The 22,492-nt window shown below is 43.5% G+C and overlaps 1 pseudogene; it reads right to left on the reverse strand.

Annotated features, from left to right (window-relative positions):
* Nucleotides 1-311: 311 nt before the first annotated feature.
* Nucleotides 312-22,492, reverse strand: part of LOC103734106 — a 43,576-nt pseudogene continuing 21,395 nt past the window's right edge.

Genomic DNA, 22,492 nt, shown 5'->3' on the forward strand with positions numbered 1-22,492 from the left:
TCAACTTAAACCTTGGAGGCTTATTCATTCTAGCAACATCAAGCCTATCCGTATACTCAATTCTATGATCAGGCTGAGCTTCAAATTCTAAATACGCACTAATCGGAGCCCTCCGAGCTGTGGCCCAAAGCGCAAGGGCCCTACCCTAACCCCACTACAAGCTACTCCCAAGTTGGCTACTGGGGAACAAGGGGGAAGCCAGACAAGAGCTCACCCCCATTTCCCTCAGTGTCAGAGGCTCCTGTCTTCAGCATCACAGCAAAGGCTTTCTACCCTTCCCCTGCCAACCTGGCCAGGAAGGAGCTACACCCTCAGTACTTACTAATTCCAAAACTCCAGATTCCATGGAGCTGGGGCAGCTTGGGGATGAGCACACTCATCAAGAACACAGTGTGAGGATGAAACGGACTTAGTCATAACTTGGTGTAGAAGCTGGTGAGGAAGTACAGCACAATGGTCAAGAATTTCCAAGAGGTGGTGAACTGGACCCCAAAGTCCATCTGCTCCCAGTGGGTCAGCTTTGCCCTGGTTCTGGGTCTCAAAATTGTCCCTTTCACCATATTCAGGAAGATGTGCGTGCCCGCGTTGTGGATGAGTTTGGTGAGGGTCACCAAAATGACAGGGATGATGACAATGACAAGATGACTGGGACACTCACGAAGGGGATGCTCAGCAGCATTATGTGCAGGAGTCTGATGGCCAGCACACAGGAGAGCCAGATGCCATGGCTGTTCATCACCCATGTGTCTGGGTTCACCTCACCATGCACCGTGCACACGTTCGTCCTACCACCCCTCTCTGGCTGCTGCTCCGGCTGGGCCCGAGATTGAGGGCAGGGAGAGCTGCCTGGCAATCCCCACCACAGACGCTCCAGAAGCTGTCAATAGTTTCTTACATTATTGGTTTCTAGTTTTATTTCACTATGACTCTTTTTTTAAGACTTCATGGATCAAAATGTGATCAATTTTAGAGTAAGTTCAATGGAATGTTGAAAAGAATATGTATTATGGAACTATTAGAGGGAACATTTTGTTAGAGGGAAAATTTTGAAAATATCTATTAAGTCCATTTGATCTATGATGCAAATTAACTGTAATTTTACTTATTGATTTTTAGTCTCAATAACCCTATTGATCCCAATCCTATTGGGATCACCCACTATTTCTGTATCAGGACCTATATTATGTGTTATCTCCATTAGGATTTGTTTTATAAAACTGAGAGCCCTAAGCTAGGTGCATGTATATTTATAACTATTATATATTATTGATAGATATTTTCTGTGTTAATATGAAGTGGCCTTATTTATCTCTTCTGACTAATTTTGGCCTAAAGTCTACTTTATCGGTTGTCAGAATTGCTATGCTGGCCTGTGTTTTTACTTTCGTTTACCTGGTATATTTATTTCCATTATTTTACTCTCGATCTGAGTATCTTTGTCAGTGAAATGTGTTTCTTGAGGACGATAAATAGATGAATCTTCTTTTTAAATAAAACCAGCTAGTCTGCATCTTTTAATTGGAGAGTAAAAGACCATTAACACCAAGGGCTGTTCTTGAGAGAGGTTTGCTAATTCCTATGATTTTGTTGGTGTTTTCCTGGTTGTATTACTGTTCGTTTCTTTCCTTCTTCCCCGTTTGCAGTGGAGATGACTGTGCTGGCTATGATGGACTATTGCTTCACTCTCCTTTATTCATTCATTCTTATCATGAAATTTGTTCTTTCCTATGCCTTCTTGGTTAAGACTTGTCTTCCTCCTCTGTGTTTAGGAGCCCTGTGTCATTTGCAAAGTGTTTAGTGTTCGGTGCATTGTGGTCATAAGTTGCTTTAGTCCTTACTTCTTGGAATGTCCTTACTTCTCTGTAAATTTTAAAGAGAATTTTTCTGGATGCAGCAATCTTGGTTGGCAGTTATTTTATTTCAGGGCTTGAACTATGTTATTCAAATGCTTTCCTGGATTTTAGGGTTTCTGTTGAAAGAACTGGTGTTATTCTGATGTTTGCCTTTGTGAACTGATGATTTTTCTCTTACAGCATTTCATACTGTTTGTTTTGTATATTTTTCATTTCAAACCTAGGTGTCATAGAGAGGTTTTTCTCTGATGACGTCTGCTTATAATTCTAAGTATGTATTATGCTTACATGTCCATTTCATCCTCTTGATTTTAGAAACTTTCTAATATAATTTAATTGCATGTGTTTTTTATGCCTTTAGTTTTTATTTCCAGTATTTTTTCTAGCCTGCAGATTCTTAGGTTTGGTATATTGATCATATACCATAGTTCTCAGAAACTATGTATAGTTTCTCAGAAACTTGTGGTCTTGATTGCTTCTTTTTTTTTCTTTATTGATGTTTGAACATAGTATTTCTTTGACTTTGCACCCTATCCCTGACAGTCTTTCTTCTGTTTAGTCAAGTCTATTAGTGACTTTTCCCCTTGTGAGTTTTGTGGTTGGTGATGTTGTTTACTGAATTTTTATTGCCAGCATTTCTGATTGTTTGTTTTCAAACTATGAATTTCCTGCTGACATTCTCTTCTACATTGCTAACTTTCATGATGCTGATCTCATCTATATTGCTGATCTTCTTAATTTCTGACTTTCTCATCTGTGTCGCTGGCTTTCCTCCCCAGGGCCTGGATTGATTTCCGTACTTCTTTCATCTGTCTGTTTGTATCCTCATTGAGCAGTTTTACAAGTCAACTTTGTTGTCATAAGGTCTCGCTGTGCAGCCCTGACTGGCCTTGAATTTACAGAGATCTACCTGCTTCTGCCTCTTGAGTGCTGGGATTAAAGGCATACATCACTGAGCCTGGCTGAGTAAACTTTTGCATTCTTCATCCAGCATTTTACCTATTTCAATATCTCTGAATTCAGTAATTGAGCTAAATGGTTTTAATGAGGTTATTGAAGAGCCAGAATGCTCTGACTCCATTTTGGCCAGCTTCTTTAGACAAGCCCAGACAAGCTCAGGCATATTATACATATAAAAGCCTTAGAAAGTATGAACAAAAACTTCTGACTCTAAAAGATATTAGTCAGCACATTCCAATGTCCTGAAGACAGCCCCTACCAATCAAGACTTTCCCTGTACACAGAATATGGGGACATCCAATTATTTTAAAAAATGCTTGGCACATGCAGGTTTCTGTGAAGTGCCCCAATAAAAGCTCCTGCCTGCTATTGTTTGGGGCCAGACTCCATCTTTGGCTCATGTAGTCTGTGCCCGGCTAGCCGCTATTTGGTTATTGTCCTTTTTTACTTTAAATTCTTAAATAATCTTTTTGTATAATCTTTTTTGGTATCTGTGGAAATTATTCTCAATTCTCAAACCCTAACATTGTGGGGGCTCATCTGGGATTCGAGAATAGAGACCCCAGACCCACAGGAGTGCCACCAGAGCTGGCCTTGGTAACTTCTGCTGGCCTTCCCCCCCCCTCTCTCTCTCTCTCTCTCTTTCTCTCTCTCTCTCTCTCTCTCTCCTTGCCTTTCGGTAGTCCAGACATCCTGGGGCTCAATGGAGATCAGACTGATGCACTATTGATCCCAGAGCTGGAGGAGAACGGGACACCCCAACTCCTCTTCTGTTCAGGAGTCGTGCTCCAGTCTGACGTGGAATCCAGGCTGGCCAAATCTTTTTGGGAAAGGAACAGGGGCAGCCTTCTTGGCTGACCCTGCGCGCTGCGAGATTTTCATTTCCCCCTCTAGGGAACTGCCATCTCATACTGTCCTCACCCTCTGCTTGGAGCTCCACCTTGTCTATCGACTTTCCATCCTACTTCTTCTCATTCTCATCCTTCTCCTTATATTCTTTTTTCTTGAAGCTTATCCCACAATGGGTTAGAAAGTCTCATGATCTTCACCTCCCCTTAATCTAGTTCTTAGTCATTTTCAGGAATACAAATGAGCAGCTTCGAACGTGTCTGGACTGTGTATCAAGCCGACCTGCCTCCAGACCCTCTGCACCATCGAATGGCCCTCTTTTGAAGTTGAATGGCTGCCTGAAGGGTCCTTTAACCTGTCCCTCATCTACAGGGTTCAAGAAGTTATCTTTGGGGAACCGGGGCACCCTGACCAGATCCCATACATCCAAGGTTGTCAATATCTGGTTGCTGCCCCCTCCAACTGGCTGCACCCCTTACTGCCGCCCCCACCATCAAGGCCTAAGGGGCCAGCCACTTTGCTTCCCCTGAAGAAAGTTCAGACCAAAAACCCATCAGGTCCCAAGGTCCTTCCCTCAGTGCCAGAGGAAGATTTACTCCTGCCACCTTACAGGGCCCCAGTGAGTGCTCAGGATAGACCTAGGGAGCGCAGGTCATGAGCATCTTCCTCTTCTTCCAGTCCTTCCTGGTCTCCATCCCCAGCATCCATGGCTGAGCCAGCACCTCCCGTGACCAAGCCCAACCCAATGCACACTCTCTTGAAGGGGGAGGGGAGAATTGTGTGAGCTCTTCCCTTGAGGGAGATTGGGCCCCCAAGGGAGGATGGAATTTCCCCAGTAATCTACTTTCCCTTTTCTACTAGTGACTTGTATAATTGGAAGTTACAGAATCCCTCCTTCACAGAGAAGCCTCAGGCCCTGATTTCCCTCCTGAATACCGTTCTTTTTATCCACCAACCCACTTAGGATGATTGCCAACAGTTATTAAATATCCTGTTCACCACCAAGGAATGGAAACGCATCCTTCAGGAATGCAGGCACGTGGTCCCTGGAAATGATGGGCGACCAACAGAGAATGAGGATTTGATTGCGGATTTGATTGCAGCTGCTTTCCCTCTCATACACCCAAGAGAGGGGTGGGACTATAACACTCCTGAAGGTAGGGAATGCCTAAAGGTCTATCACCAGATTCTTATGCGGGGGAGGTCTCTGAGCAGCTGCTAAGTGCCCCACCAATTTATCTAAGGTCAGTCAGGTGATGCAGAGAAGGGATGAGTCTCCTGGAGCATACCTGGGTCGCCTGTTAGAGGCTTTCAGAACTTATACTCCCATAAATCCAGAGGCCCCAGAGAATCAGATGGCCATCAATATGGCTTTTGTAAATCAGGTAGCTCCAGACATAAAATGAAAACTTCAAAAACCGGAAGGTTTTGAAGGCAAAAACCTTTCTGAGCTGATGGCGATGGCGAATAAGGTATTTAACAACAGAGAAACCCCTGAAGAAAGACAAACAAAAGCGCTGGCTAGGATATTGTTGGCTGGAAGAGCAACGAATCCCAAATGGGGGGACCGACCCTCTATGAAAAAGGGAACCTGAGCCCCGTGACCCCCACAGGAAGGTCGGCCCCACCCAAAAAGAGACCAGTGTGCATATTTAAGCAGCTGGGCGACTGGGCTGGGGAATGTCCTCAAAGGATGGGATCCCAGCCTCCCTCCAAGCCCAAGATCCTCGAGTTGGCAAACCTAGAAAACTGAGGGGCCTGGGCTTGGCAAACCTCCACCACAAGCCCTGGGTGACCCTACAAGTGGAGGGATGAACCATCAACTTCCTAGTTGACAGTGGAGCACAATAGTCAGTTTTAAAAGAGCCTATGGGAAAATCGACCAATAAACGCACCTGGGTGCAAGGAGCCATGGGAATCGCTCAACACCCTTGGAATACCAAAATGGAAGTAAGGTAAAAAGACAGTTTCACACTCCTTTATGGTGGTCCCAGAGTGCCCATATCCCTTATTGGGTGGGATTTGCTAAATAAAATTCAGGCTCAAATCCATTTCTCTGGGAGAGGACCTCCTGATGTGACTCTACTGGATGCAGCCTATATCCTATGCTTACAACTAGAAGAAGAATGGAGAGTGCATCCCCCACCTCAAAAGAGACCAACTGCTATCCTCAAGGACCTCTAGGCAGCAATCCCTGGAGTCTGGGTGGAAACTAATCCCCCCAGGGAGGGCCATCCAATAGCCACCAATAATGGTTACTTTAAAAACTAATGCTCAGCCTGTAAGAGTAAAACAGTACCCAATGACTCACGAAGCCAGGGCAGAAATTATGAAACATATAAACCGCCTTAGGGAGTTTGGTATTCTGGTTCCATGCAGTCTCCATGGAACACCCCTTTCCTACCCATCAAGAAACTGGGGACTAACAATTTCTGCCCAGTGCAGGATTTGAGAGAAGTTAACAAGAGAGTAGAGGATATCCACCCTACAGTCCCCAATCCATATACCCTGCTGAGCTCACTCTCTCTGGGGAGAAGAGTCTATACTGTTCTAGATCTCAAGGACACCTTCTTTAGCCTGACCTTGGCAAAGGAAAGTCAACCCATCTTTGCCTTTGAGTGGCAAGACCCAAACCAGGGCTTTAATGGACAACTCACTTGGATGCGACTGCCCCAAGGGTTCAAGAACTCCCGCACAATCTTTGATGAGGCTCTACACCAGGACTTGCAGGAATATCAGGCCTTGCACCCAGGGGGTAAGCTTCCTACAGTACATAGATGACCTGTTAATTGCCACTGAGGATGAGGGCACTTGTCTTCAGGCCACCAGAGATTTGCTCCTGACCTTGGACCCATTGGGGTATAAGGTTTCCACCAAGAAGGCTCAGCTCTGTGTCACGGAGGTAATGTACTTGGGGTACATATTAAGGGATGGGCAGAGGTGGCTGTCACCAGCCAGAAAGCAAGCCATTATGGAAATTCCAAGCTCAAGATCCCACAGGCAGTTGTGAAAGTTCTTGAGATCAGCAGGCTTCTGCCGACTCTGGATACCTGGGTTTGCTGAGCTGGCAAAACCCTTGTATGAAGCCACTCAAGAAAATGAGTCATCCTTCCTATGGACTGAGACTCAGGAGAGGGCCTTTCAAGAAATTAAAAAGGCTTTATTGTAGGCTCTGGCCTTGGCCCTGCCAGATATCCATAAGCTCTATCAGCTCTTTTTTGACAAATGAGCGGGAATAGCGAAGGGAGTCCTGACCCAAATGCTCGGGCCTTGGAAGAGACCTGTGGCTTACTTGTCAAAAAAGCTTGATCCCGTGGCCTCGGGATGGCCAGGCTGCCTCAGAACTATCACAGCCATGGCCTTATTGGTTAAAGATGCAGATAAGCTCAAGATGGGACAGCCCCTTATGGTCACCACCCCTCACTCAATTGAGGGGGTCCTTAAAAATCCCCCTGACCAATGGATGACAAATGCTCAGTTGACGCATTATCAGGCCTTGCTCCTTAATCCCCCTTGCATCCAGCTCCTCTCCAGCACCGCTCTCAATCCTGCCACTTTGCTGCCAGAACCAGATCTTGAGGTCCTTCACGACTGCCTGGAGGTACTCTGCAGCTTACATGGGACTCAGGAAGACCTGACAGATGTTCCACCAGGACTTAATTCTGTTCACAGATGATAATAGCTTCATTAAGAAAGGAACCAGGTACACGGGGGTGGCAGTCGTCAGTCCATCATGGACAGTGTGGGCCTCTTCCCTGCCAGATGGGACCTCTGCCCAGAGGGCTGAAATAATTGCCCTGACTCAGGCCTTAAAGTTAAGTAAAGACCAGACTGTTAATGTTTTCACTGATAGCCATTATGTTTTTGCTATGGCTCACGTCCACGGGGCTATATACAAGGAGAGGGGGCTCCTGACAGCAGAAGGAAAGACTATCAAAAATAAACAAGAGATCTTAAAACTCCTGGAGGCCATATGGTTACCAAAGAGACTGGCCATCGTCCATTGTCCGGAGCACCAAAAAGGGGATTCACTGGAGGCACAGGGAAACAGGAGAGAGGGCCTAGAAGCCAGAGAAGCAGCCCTAACAGCCTCGAACATACTGGTTATTCTGCCTGAACCCCTCTTGCCAGAAGAGCCCTCCTACTCAGCTCAGGATGATCAAGATTTAAATTCCCTGGAAAATACCAAGATCAAGAATGAATGGAGATATACCTCTGATGGGAGGCTCATTCTGCCACATAAACTGGCAGAGGACTTAATATATAAACTTCACAAAGGGGCTCACCTAGAAAAGAGAAAGTTACAAGAACTCCTGACTTCATACCACATTTTCAATCTAACCAAACTGATTGAGAGCTGTCTTTCCAGATGTTGCTCCTACCAGGTTACTAATCCAAGAGGAAAAGTCATGCCCCCAACCAGAAGGGAGAGGGGCACTGTGCCTGGCGTCCATTGGGAGGTGGGCTTCACTGAGGTAAAACCTGGCAGGTATGGCTATAAATATCTCCTAGTTTTTCAGGATGGGTCGAAGCGTTTCTCACAAAGGGGAAAACTGCCTCAATGGTGGTTAAAAAGATCATCAATGAACTAATACCAAGGTATGGACTCCCCTCTATGATCGGGTCAGACAATGGACCAGCCTTCATCTCTAAGGTAACTCGAGTTAATTAAAACACTGGGGACTAATTGGAAGCCACATTGTGCATACCACCCCCACAGCTCAGGGCAAAAGTAGAGAGAATGAATAGGACCCTTAAAGAGACCTTGACCAAATTAAGCCTGGAAACTAGTGATGACTGAACAGGCCTCCTACCTTTTGCCCTATACAGGGTCAGAAATACCCCATATACTCAAAATACCCCATATACTCAAGATCTAACACCTTTGAAATCATGTATGGCTGACCACCTCCTTTGCTTCCCAAGCTGCCTTCAGATGTGCTAATTGACTTGTCTGAAGTGACCACCCCCTTTGTTTCCCAAGCTGCCTTCAGATGTGCTAATTTACTTGTCTGAATCCCAATTTCTTAAGTCCCTACAGGCCTTACAGATTGCACAAGACAACATTTTCCCCTTGCTGAGGCACAGCTATGAACTGCCACCAGCCCAACCACACAGATTCAAGCCAGCAGACCTTGCTTGGGTGGGACGGCACCACAAGGAGCCCCTCGGACCTCGATGGAAGGGGCCACACATTCGATGGAAGGGGACACACATCATGATCCTCACCACCCCTACTGCAGTTAAGGTGGCCAGTGTCCGGACCTGGATACATCACTCGCATTTAAAGCCTGCATCAGAAGATTGGTCAGACCAAGTCAATAAGAGATGGAAGGTCACATGGGTAAAAGACAGTCCTCTCAAGCTAAAACTCTCTGCCACACCATAACCCTTGTTGCTTTTGTATTTCTTTTTTTAAATATTTATTATTTTTATACTGCCCTAGCTAACTCCCCTCATAGACTCCAAAACCTCACCTGGGTATTTAGTAGCATATCCACTGGAAAGATAGTGACCATCTCCTCCCACCTGGGACCTCCAGGCACCTGGTTCCCCAAGATTACATTCAACCTCTGTGACCTGCTTGAAGGAGCTTGGGAATCATACACCCCATCAGGCACTGTAAATTATGTTTGTCAGTGTCCCCTTGACTGAAAGAGGATGAAGGAGCACCACTTCTATGTTTGCCCGGGCAACAATGGTGACCGAAGAAGTACTTGTGGGGGGCCAGGGGACTACTTCTGTGCTTCATGGAGCTGTGTGTCTACCGGATATATTAATTGGGCTGCCCCTGTCACTACCGACTGAAAAGGAACTTAAAAACCTACAAAAATGGATTGATGGGCGAACTTGGGGCCTCAGATTATACACCACAGGGACTGATCCAGGAATACTTTTTTCAGTCGGTCTTCAGGTGGGTCCAATCTTGGGGACTACCCAGATGGGGCTGGCTCAGATAGTGTTACAGCCTATAGGACGACCAACACTGGATTTAACTATTTTTAAATCTGTCGAGAGACCAGCTCCTAGCCAAATCGTCTGGCTGGATAAAACTGCTACTTTGCCCACACCTAGATCCACACCCCCAGAGATCTGACGAGTCCAAGAGCCCTTGCAGCCATCCCCTGGGCTTATGAATCTCCTAAATGCCACCTTTATTGCTTTAAATAATACTTCCCCTAACCTTACTATCCATTGCTGGTTTTTCATGGACCCGAGCCCTCCCTTTTATGATGGGTTAGCTCTCCCAGGAAATTATGTTGTCACTTCTCACCCCACTGACTGTAGAATTCACCCCGCCTACAGGGAGAAGGGGACTTACCCTCACCCAAGTGTATGGAAAAGGGCTATGCGTGACTCCCTCACATAAAATTGTCCCCCCTTCTTACCAACATCTATGTAACTCTGTTCAAGAGATAGGGGTTACTGCACCTAACCCATATATGGTGCCCCCCAACTCCACTTGGTGGGCCTGTACCTCTGGCTTAACTACATGCCTCCACTCATCCATTTTAACCAGACCAGGGATTTTTGTGTACTAGTACAGCTGGTTCCCCATCTATATTATAGAACAGACATAGAAAAGGAAACCAGAGTCTCAGAAGAGTCTAGACCTCGTAGGGCCATAGGAACCACTGCAATTGTCCTGTCTACTTTACTCGAGGTCAGAGAACCACTGCAACTGGTCTGGGGGCTTCAGCGCTAGTCCTCCAGGATAAAAATGATCACCTTCTTAGACAGGCCATAGACTTAGACATACAGTCATTAGAAAATCTATCCACTACCTCAAAGACTCTCTATCCTCTTTAGCTGAGATAACCTTACAAAATAGGAGAGGGCTGGATTTACTTTTTCTAAAAAAAGGAGGACTCTGTGTTGCCCTAGGGGAACAGTGATGTTTCTATGTTAATCACTCAGGAGTTATAAAACAGTCTTTGACTGAGGTCCATAAAAGACTTAAGAAAAGAAAAAACAAACGACTAAATCAACAAAATTGGTACGAATCTCTATTTGACTGGTCCCCATGGTTAACAACTTTGATCTCAGCAATAGTCAGACCTCTCCTCTTGCTCCTATTAGCAGTAATCTGTGACCCCTGTATTCTTAATGCCTTCCTCAAATTCATCTGAGAACGGATACAGATAGTCCAACTGATGGTACTGCGTTCACAGTATACTCATTTAAATCGAGACCCCGAGCCTTATGACAATGGTTCCACCACCCTAAATGCGCTGTCTAACCACTTCTTTCTGCTTCTGTAATTTGCTTGGCTTAAAGGTTTAACCCTTGCCATAACTCTAGGGGGGAATGAACAGCCAGAATGCTCTGATTCCATTTTGGCCAGCTTCTTTAGACAAGCCCAGACAAGCTCAGGCATATTGTACATGTAAAAGCCTTATAAGGTATAAACAAAAGCTTCTGACTCTAAAAGATATTATTCAGAACATTCCAATGATTCCAATGCCCTGAAGACAGCCCTACTAATCAAGACTTTCCCCATACACAGGATATGGGGACATCCAATTATTTTTAAAAATGCTTGGTGCATGTGGGTTTCTGTGGAGTGCCCCAATAAAAACTCTTGCCTGCTATTGTTTGGGGCCAGACTCCATCTTTGGCTCGTGAAGTCTGTGCCTGGCTAGCCACCATTTGTTTGTTGTCCTTTTTTACTTTAAATTCTTAAATAAAATTTTGTATAATCTTTTTGGGTATCTGTGGGAATTATTCTCAATTCTCGAACCCTAACGGTTATGTTGCCTTGCTTTTTCATATTTCTTGCGTTTCTGTGTTGCAATTTGTGCATCTATTAGTTTGACTATCTCAGTTTTATCTGAGATTTTATTCATGAACATCCTACTCTTGAGGCTCAATCCTCCAAGATAAGAGAAAACAGATCTATAGTAACAATAACATCAACAATATGTAGAATTAGTCTAAAACATGATTAAAAGCCAACGAATATATCACAAATGATCATAGGATAGAAAGTGGCAAGAGCATTGCACGGTGTTGTTTTACTCAGGGTTCTCTAGAGGAACAGAACTGATGGAATGAATCTACATTATAAGGTGATCTATTAGATTGGGTTATATGATACATCCTGGATAATACATCAATGGTGGTCTTATTGGAGATGCTGGGAGCCCAAATATTCAGTCCATGAGGCCAGATGCTTCAGCTGTACCAATCTGGCACTGAAGGCCTTGAGGATTCTTGGAGAGCCACTGGTCTTCAGTCTGTATTGGAAGGGTAAGGCACCGTGTTTCAGTGGCGGCAGCAGCAGCAACAGAATGGATGAACTCACTAGTAAGATATAAAGAGAATAGATGGAATTACCAGCAAGACAAGGCAAATAGCAAGAAGTAAAAGCTTTCTCCTCAGACCTCCTTATATCTGGGTTATCCATATCTACCATGGACTGTCCAACTTCAATTAACTTAATCAAGAAAATCTCTTGGGGCTGCGTAGATGGCTTAGTATTTTAGAGCACTAACTGCTCTTGCAGAGGAGCCAGGTTCAGTTCCCAGCACTTACGTGGCTACTAACAACCATCTGCAAACCCAGTTCTAGGGGATTCAACGCCCTCTCCTGACCTCCACAGCATGATATGCATACAGGCAAAACACTCATGCACATAAAAATAATGAAAATTAAATAAAATAAAATAATTAAAAATTAAAGTAATTAAAATTTAAAAATTAAAATAAATAAAAAAGAAAATCCTTCATGGGCATGCCCAGAGGCTACCCTAACCTAGGTAATCCCCTACAAGTGTGCCCAGAGAGGCTTGTATCATGAGTGATTCTAGATTCTGCTGCATTGGCACTCAATATTCACCATCGTAAGTGTGCTATGAAGTTAAAATTTATTTAGGGTAAATGTAAAAATATGTAATAAGTGATGTAAAGTAAGAGGCCGGGAAAGGGGAATCTAGAGAGACAATATTAAATAAAAGAAAAAAATACTAGAGAAGACTGTTAGGTAAAGAGGAAAGTGCAACAGATTTCAAAAAAGAAAAAAGACTGCCCACAAATGACAAAGTTCAAAGACTGGTGAGATGGATCAGTGGGTGAAAGCACTTCCTATGCAAGCCTGATGACCTGAGTCTAAGAACCCTTAGAACCCACAGTTGAAGCAGAAGACTGACTCCCCCGAAAGTCATCCTCTGGTCTCCACACACATGCCCTTGTCCATAAATACATTCCCACACACACACACACACACACACACACACACACACACACACAAGTTCATAAGCAAAATTAGATAAATATAAGAACAGGAATGAAAATTTAAAACATAAGTCTTTTATAACTAACAAAAATAAGATAAAGTCAAAATGCTGCTGAAAGTTTAGTAAAAAGAAATAAAGAGAAACACTAGGGGCAAGAAACAAAACTTAAAAAATTGTTCAAAAATGAAAACATGAATAAACAAAATTAGATAAATATAATAAGAATAAAACAAAGCTGTAAATTTGTTTAAACAGAAGATAAAATACTACTAAACATATAGTAAAAGGAAACAAAAAGGACAGAAAGGACAGAGAGAGAGAGACAGAGAGATAGAGACAGAGACAGAGAGAGATAGAGAGACAGAGGGAGACAGAGAGACAGAGAGAGACAGAGACAGACACAGAGAGACAGAGAGACAGAGAGAGGGCAATTGGAATGGCTTCTTTCTGGGTTCCCCAAAATTGGAATTCAGGTCAATGTGCAAAGGTCAGTTCAATTTGAGGACTCTTGTGAACAAGTGTCTGAACAAGTGTCAAGTGTCTTCCAGAGCTGTATTCATTTTAGTAACTTGTACATCCTAGGAGCTCAGCTGGCCACACTTGGTTTTGCAATCTGTAGTCTGAAAAGGCTCTCCCACCCTCCCAATAGTCTCTAGTTTGTGAACCCTATTGTGGCTAATGTTCTACCTAGTGGAGGAATGTCCCTTAAGTGTGCTAGGAGAGAGGAAACACACACAGCAGGAGCTCTGTATAAGCAGACCTGACTCCACAGGTTAAAAGCCACTAAGCATTAATCACCTTGCTGGCAGGATATGACAGTCTGCTGGAGCTTCAGAGTTCTCAGTCTCTACAGCAGTGAACCCCATGGCAGATAAAACGGCCTTAGAACTTGATCCACTTAATGACCTCAGGTTCTTAACTATCAAACTCAAAGCTATTCTCAGTTGTTAGGTGTGTAGTGACTTCTCTGTTGCTGTGGTAAAACACCATGACTAAGGAACATATGGAAGGAAGAGTTAATTGGCTTACAGTTCCCGAGGGATAAGAGCCCATCATGGCAGGGAGACATGGCAGCAGAGGTGGCCAGAGCAGAAAGCCAAATGCTTACATCTTCAACCAGGCACAGGAAGCAGAGAAAGCCAAACTCAAAACCGGGCAAGGTTATGAACTCTCAAAGCCTGCCCACAGTGACTTGTTTCCTTCAGTAGGGCCACATCCACTCTCTAAACCTCCCAAAACAGCACCACCAACTAGAGGAACATTCTCACTCAAACCACCACAGTAAGGGTTTGTTCCTAACCACTGAGTGTGGATCTGCCTCCCCCTGTACCCTTTACTGCTTGAGCCAAGTCTCATGCTGCCTTCTCTTTGCGGCTTGCCAACATCCAGCCCTGCTGCTCTCCATGACTGCACCCTCCTTCCACCACATACGCAATGTCTTCCATCTGATGGTTATGGCAGATTGACTTGTGATTGCTCACTGTTATTAGGCCTCCAGGGTAAATCAGTTTTGAGCAACAGGTTCCCTCTCAGGATGGCACCTGGTCACAGCCCTTAAGCTAAGCAGTGACAAAATGGAATTCCTCTTCTTTGCTGATTCATCCCACAAGAGGAGTCACTGTCTCACCCAAACCCACAACTATAGTTGAGGCTTACAGAGCTGTGGGCTTGCCTTGTGGGTAGGACTGCCAGTCTCTTCGCCAAGGCCTAGGCTTATCTTTTCTATCAGACTTGTTTGCCCCCTCCTTGCTGGGCAGCCACACAGCTGGAGCTGTGGTTGGCATGGCTTATTTCTTTTTGTCGTGTTGGCCTTTTCATGCACGGCCGTCTAGCTGTCCTGCCTTTCCCTTTGTGAAATTCCGGTGTTCCTCCTGTCTCCCTCTGGAGTAGAGTCTAACCTTTTTTGCCATGACTCAGCTTTACTACATTACATTCACAGCCTCTAATACACAATCGTGTCCAGAATTCTTCTCTAGAGATTTTGTAGTATAAATTTTGTATTTTGTGCATTAGGTAATGTTCTGATTATATAACAGATAATGTGTTGGCTAAGTCTGGTTATCGACTAGATTGGAGAATGCCTAGAAGATTGGTAAAGCATATATGTCAGTGCATTTGTGATGGTATTTATTTGGAAGAATGGGATGTGGATCAGCACCTGGAGTTGATAAGACTCACCCTGAATGTGAGTGGCACCATCTAATAGATTGGAGACCTGGACAGAACAAGAAAAAGCAGAAGGAAGCTACTGTACCCACAGCCCTTCCTGAATGGATATAACTGCTGCTACTGCCTCGGTTGACCATGGACATCAGGCTCTAGCTTGTCGTATAGCAGTTTCCTCCAAATTAAATATTCCCTCCACAATGGGGGGAGTACTTCATGAGATGCCAGGGGTAAACAAAATGTCACGTGTCTAGGAAAGTGGAAACAAGATTCTCTAAGGTTCCTCTCCAAGTTTTATAACAAGAATAAATAACTTGAGGGGAGGGGTTTGCGGGGGAGACTCCGACCAGCCAAGCTGCAGAGAAGAGATTTCTCAGACTGTTGAGCTGCCTGCAGTCTGACCCGAGAGCTCCGGGTTGCAGCTTTCGTGAGTCATGACCTGTGTTGGGATGGGCTTTTTAGTGATGCAGCTCCTTTTCTGAGTCATCTCTGCTCCTGAAATCCCTCCTCCATACTTCTGTTAGTAACCCTAAAGAAAAATCAATGGTTCATCAAGCTGAACTTTGGTACAATCATTACTTTGGTCCATTGTGGGTTCCTCTTCCGGGGTGAGTAGACATCTGTGTTGTATCTCCCAAGGAAAACTCTGTTACATGACAGATTCTTCTGCTTTTGAACATGGACTTGCACCAGCACCTCTCCAGCGAGCTTTCACACCTTCGGCAGCAACTGCATGTCTGGCCTCTCCTATCCTCTCCTTGCCTCCATGTAGATGTTTTCTGTTTCTCTGGATGCCTTTGACTAGTACACATATCAAGCTTGACTTCCACACTTGAGGGCAATTTATAATCTCCTTGAAGACAGCAACAATATTTGCCACATTATCCATCCACACAGAGGCATACACATAATAGAGCTCATTAAACACAGACTGATAGATGAATGAGTAAAGCAGAAAACACATTTAACAAAAGGGGTGTGTTGACTGGTTTTCCTCACTGGCACTTTGCAAAGTGTCCTCTGATACTACAAGAGCTAGTCTTCAGGGAGGAGGCTTCCAGGTCAGCTCCAGTTCAATTGCTTCAAGTCCTGTGTCCAAAGCATGTCGCATCTTCCTTTAGGATTTTACCTTCAAGTTCTGGGAGGGTTGGGGCAATAGCCTGTGTTGTTTTGGGGGTCTCTTGGACTACCCTGACCGGCAGCTCAAGGGGAAGTTTCCCTTGCCTGGCACTATGATTTTTGTTATATAACCTTCAGCTATACACACGCATTTATATAATATATATGTATATGTATTATACATTGTATTAGTACACATATATGTGTATTTTCAGTATTCTTATTGAATACTACATTTCCCTTTGACTTTTCAGAACATTTAAGTATTATTTATCTCTCTTTCGTCTCTCTCCCCTAGACACCACTTCTTCTTCCCTCCCCAGTTAAAGTACTCCTCATTTCCCCATTTCCTCCCTGATAACACCTGCGTGCTACTCCTCCTCCTCCCTGAAGCTCTTTCTTTCCCTCTCCCCCATGGTTCCTGCTCTTTTCCTGGCTCCTGCAGTTACACCAGGATATATACTCACATCTAAGGATTTGGAGCTAGGATCCATAAATGAGAGAGAAATACGTGTTGCTTGTTTTTCTGACTCTGGGCTACTTCACTTAGTATAACAGTTTCTAGTTTCATCCATGTACCTGAAAAGTTCATGATTCTGTTTTCCTTTACTGCTGAATAGAACTCCATTGTATAAATGTGCCATATTTCATTCATTGGCTGAAGGGCACTTAGGTTGTTTCCATTTCTTACCTATTGTGAAGAGCAGCAATAAACAAGGCTAAGCAAATATCTTTGTGGTAGGATATGGCATCTTTGTGTATATGCCAAGGAATGGTACAGCTGGATCCTATGCAGATCTAGTTTTGGTTTTTAAAGAGTTCTCCACACTGATTTTCGTAGTGGCTGCATCAATTTTCAATCCCACCAGCAGTGAATGAGGGGTCTGCTTTCCCCACATCCTCCCCAATATTTGTTGTCATTTGTTTTCTTGATCTTAGCCATTCTGATGGATAAGATGAAATCCTAAAGCAGTTTTTATTTGCATTTCCCTAATTACTAAGGATGTTGAATACTTTTTAAAGTATTTCTTAGCCATTTTTATTTCTTCTTTTGCGAACTCTCTGTTCAGAGCTGTAGCCCAATTTTTAATTGGGTCATATGTTTTCTTTATTCTTTTTTTCAAGTTTGAACCACAAGAATGACTGTTCCAGTAAATTATTGGTGCAATAGTGGCACTTTTTTCTTGAGGGTAAACAACAATTGTCTAATTGGACTTAAGGCCCACTCAATGGGAGGGAATTCATGCATGGTGCTGCAAACATAGCTAAGTACACATGGTTGGAGAGATCATAGACCCTAGAGAAGAACCCACTTCTGTCACTTCCCTAGACCAATGTGGTTTCCTACTACTCTAAATATGTATCCTTATATGTACAGACAAGTGCACTTCTCACTATTCACCAAAGAAGCTTCTTTTTACAACAGATGGAGACTATTACAGTTTCACAACTGGTCAAATGCAAAGAATAAGTGACTGTGAGGTTCCCAGTCCTAAGTGACACATCTATAATGTAACTTCTGCACCTAAGGCTCAAGGAACATCACAGGAGGTAGAAGGATTGAAAGACATAGAGGGACAGACACCTGCTGCTAGTTAATGCATTTTATACGGGATAGGGAAGCTACACCAACGACAGCTCCACAGTGTGGTAGTCTAACAAGCTCTGATAATGACAAAGCCAGGTGACATGCCAAGGTGGATGGGGGAAATTTCACAGAGTCGCACCTCAGGATGAAGAGCTGTAGGCAATCAGTGGATGCTGAAGAAGGGAGAATCAGTTTTCTTCAGGGACTAGCTCTCTGAGAGGTTATCTAACCCCAAATGGGCAGCCCTAAACATAGGCACACATGAGTATCATTAAACGGATTCAGTGAATTATATATATATACATATATATACAGTTATAGTTAAAAATGTATGTATATATGTATGTATGTATGTTTATGTAACAAAAATCGAGAGGGAGTGGGGGGAGTCATGGGAGGAGTTGGAGGGGGACCAGGAAGGGGTATAAATAATGCAAATATAATACTCATGTATGAAATTCTCAAAAATGAAAAGAAAAAGGGTATATTATTTAGTTTTCTTATTGGTATGACAAAAAGTAACTTAAGGAAGGGAGGGTTTGTTTTGGCTTACAGTTTAAAAAGGAGAAGGCATAGCAGCTAGTCACATTGAATCCATGGTCAAGAAGGAGCAAGACAGAGATAGAGGGAGGAAAGGGAGAGGGAGAGGGGAGGGGAGATGGGAGAGGGAGGGGAAGGGGGGAACAGGGAGCGGGAGAGGGGAGGCAGAGGGGGAGGGGGAGGGAGAGAATATGCTGTGTTCCATTTACTTCCTTTCTTTTATTTGGCTGGCGTTTGCAGCCCATGAAATGATGCTGCACATATTCAGGGTGGATCATCCCACTTCAGTTATGCCTCTCTGGGAGCATCCTCATAACATGCCTAGATGTTTGTCTCCTACGTAATTATAATCCAGCCATGTGGACAATGAAGATTAATTATCATGGGGAGAAGAGGGAGAGGAAGATTCTCCTAGGCATTCCCGACACCATTATCTGGTCATATTCTTAAGTGATTTAAGTGTTTTGCTTAAAGGCAAAATGAACATACAAAATGATCATTTAAAAATTATCCTAATGTGTTTCTGCACCAATTCCCAGGATTAGGACACTGACAAGATACTGAGCAAAATTACTTTGCATACAAGATCTATATTTTTAAAGCAAGTATTCTCTGAGCATCTACATGTACCAAGCTATTGTTCAGGTCATTAGGGGTGAACCAAAAGTAAGTCTTCAAAGAAGCCTACAATCTGTTATATAATTGATATGCACAAAAACAATAAAGGAACAGAGTTTAGATTGTGCTACTCTAAAAGCTCATGCAAGATTGAGTACTTTATAAAGAACAGAGATATATTTATTAAATTCTAGTGGATGAGAAATCCATTATCAAAAGATGATCATTAGACACAGGCTTTCTTACTATTTTACCATATAGCAAAGGGTGAGGACGTGAGAGAGATTATTTGAGATCAAAAGCCAATGGTCTAACTTACAGTTTCAAGTCCTTTTATAATTGGCACTAGTCCATTCATGTGAGAGATCACTCTGATTTAAATACCTCCAGTAGACTACTCCTCTCAACACTATCGCATTGGAGATTAAGTTTCCAACACTGGATCTGGGGACTGTTATGTTACTTTTCTTGAGGCAATGTGAGCAAACATCTATTAACCCCAGAGAAGGCAGTGACAAACAAACCAAAAGGATAATTCCGCCCAAGTCTGGCCTGGTGAACCAATGAGCTTAACTGATATTAGTAATTGGGGTTACTTACAGGGTGAAAGGTTGCTTACAGCATGAACAGCTGCAGCATGGGAGGTTGCACCACCAAAAAGAGCCTCCCTGCCCCCAGGAATTGTTAATTGCTTATATATGCTTAGGGAGGGGTGGAGCCTTGTACCTCTCCTGAGCCACCTCTTGAACTGCCTCATGCACAATCTCCTCCTTCCAGAGAACATTAATGGACCCAATCTTGTAACAATTACTGTGGGTAATCACAGCTGTTCTGACAGCAATAGACATGTCATGCATGGAGGACAGACACTCCATCTTTTCTTCTATCTTTATGTATTTTATTTCTCTTCTGTGGTGTTCTGTGAAACTTGGGATAATATAGATGTACAATTATTTTCTCCCATTGAGCATTAGGCCACTATATCACAGCAACAGTTGCTTATTCTCAGAAGTTCAGCAGTAATAAACCCGACCCACTGCAAAATAAAAGAAACTACTTTGGCCAAGATTTGCAGCAACAATAATCTATGGGCATAAACATAAAATTTAGAAATCAGGAAGATCATAACCATTTTGCAAAACACCAGCAGTAGCTTTACTTCTAGGGCCTATGATCTCCCCAGCCACAGTCTTTTTTTTCCCTGCTCACAGTACCAAACATGAGTTCCTGACTGTGCATGGGCCTGAAATACAAGAAAATGGTTTTACACTCTTTTCTTTACATACCCTCAGCCCTAAGAAATGGCGAGCCAGTACTTTCATCTCATCCTCTCCTTCATACAGTTTACCAGCCAAATCAGAGGCCAACATGAAGGATGCCATCCACATGGGGTTTTTTTCTCATTGTAGTTCCACCCTTGTAAGTTCTTTTGAGCAGACAACTGAGCCTCAGTTGCATGTCTTATTACCTACAGAATGGGCAATGCAACTTCTGCCGTAACTTCCTTTCAATCCTGTTCCACATGTGCTTTCAGTGACTGCAATATATTCTTCCATCAGCCATGTCCAGGGCATCCCTGTACCCCTTTGGTGGACCACATTCATCAAGGAGGTACATGGTCCCTAAGACACAGAGGCAGATAGCTTCCCTGGGATTTCTCCCATGGATTCTGCACTCTGACCTGCCCCCTGGACAGGCAGCTTAGCTTCAGTTACAAGTATTAATCATCTAAAGCAGGGGCAATGCAACTGTTCCTCCAAGACTCATCTTTGGCTCAGTCAGGTCTCTGCTTGGAAGCCAAATGTGGCATGACTTTTCCCAGAGGGGATGTGAAGAGTGCCAGATAGGGCATTCAACAGACCAAAGAAACACTTCCACCCAAGTCTAGCTGTGTAAACCAATGTGTTTCACTAAGGTTATTTATAGGAGAATAAGTGATGGATTATGGCATGGAAAACTTATGGGTAGCTACACCACCAAAGAAGTCTTACCCCCATACCAGCAACTGTTATGGTCTTACATGTTGCCAAGGAGAGACATAGCATGTGTGGGTCACATGAGCTGCCTTGTGAGCCACTCTGTGAGCCACTTCACATGCTGCCTCGTGGGCCTTTCCTTTCCTCCCAGAGGGAATGCCAATGGACCCAATCTTGTGAGGGTCTCATTCAGGCAATCATAGCTGCTCTGATTTTAAGATCACAATGGTCATATCATGCTTGGTTCATAGAGGTTCATAACAAGGGAAACACATTCAAACTTCAGTAAAGAAAAACAAAAACAGAAAATGCTGAATGAGAGTTCAGGCGATAACTATCAGTCCTCAGTTTCTAAAGTGACCCCTATATATAAAATGTTGAAGAAAAGCCTATGTGAAGGCAAAAGTACAAAGTAGATGGCAAGGACATAGTCTTTTGTTTTTTTGTTTTCCTTTGAGTAATAGAGGTTTTTGCTAAATTTAAATCAAATAAATGGGCATGGCTAAATAGTAAGGGAGCTTGTAGTGAGAAGAATGGGCTTCTCTCTTATATTGACACTTTGTAGGGATAACCGATCTTTTTTATTATTTTTATTTTATGTGTATGCATGTATTGCTTGCGTGTAGGTAAGTGCACCCGTGTCATGCGATGCCCACAGAGGACAGAAGAGGCTGTCGGATTCCCCTGGAACTGGAGCTAGGACAGTTGTTAGCTGCCATGTGGGTGCTGGGATTCAAACCCGGGTCTTCTGCAAGAACAACCAGTGTTCTTAACCATTGAGCCATCTCCCCAGCCCCTAGGGATAACCGACTTTTAATTCTTAAAATTTTTAAAATATTTGTTAGCTGTTTTTTTTCTGGATATGTAATCTACTTCTATGAGTATTTCTTCCTTTACCAATTCATAATAATATCCACTGACTCCTTGCTTTCCTAGGTGAGCTTTAAGTCTCTCGCTCCATCTTTGCCCATTTAGATCCTCTAGTATTTTAAGTACTTCAATTAAGTTCCTTAAATAAGTATTCATACTTCTATCCCTTTATCATTCATTGTAGACATTACTTTTCAATTATCCACTGTTACAGGGTAAAGTAACTCTCTCTCCAAAATTCATATGTGAAAATCCAAACTCCCAATGTAACCATATTTGGATTACAAGGTCTTTAAAAATATAATTAACATAATGATAGGGACATAATCCCCAAAGCACTTGTGTCTTTATGGGAAATAGACTAGGGACCAGGGACATGCATGTTCAAAAGAAAGGCCATGTGAGGATCTCATGTAATGATGATATTCTAGTTTGCTGTGATAAAATACTGACCAAAAGCCACTTAGGGAAGTATAGGGTTTATCTGGCTTATACTTCCACATCACAGTCCATCACTGAGGGAAATCAGGGAAGCAGTTCAAGACAGGAACTGAAGCAGAGACCATGGAGGAACACTGCTTACTGGCTTGCTTCCTCTGGCTTGCTCAGCTACCCTTCTTACACAGGTCAGGCCCACCTCTCTAGAGATGGCACCACCCACAGTGGGCTGGGCCCTCTTGCATCAATAAACAGTTAAGAAAATGTCCCCACAGACATT

This window comes from Nannospalax galili, unplaced genomic scaffold (genome assembly GCF_000622305.1).
Source record: "Nannospalax galili isolate Female #2095 unplaced genomic scaffold, S.galili_v1.0 scaffold1951, whole genome shotgun sequence".
NCBI lineage: Eukaryota > Metazoa > Chordata > Mammalia > Rodentia > Spalacidae > Nannospalax > Nannospalax galili.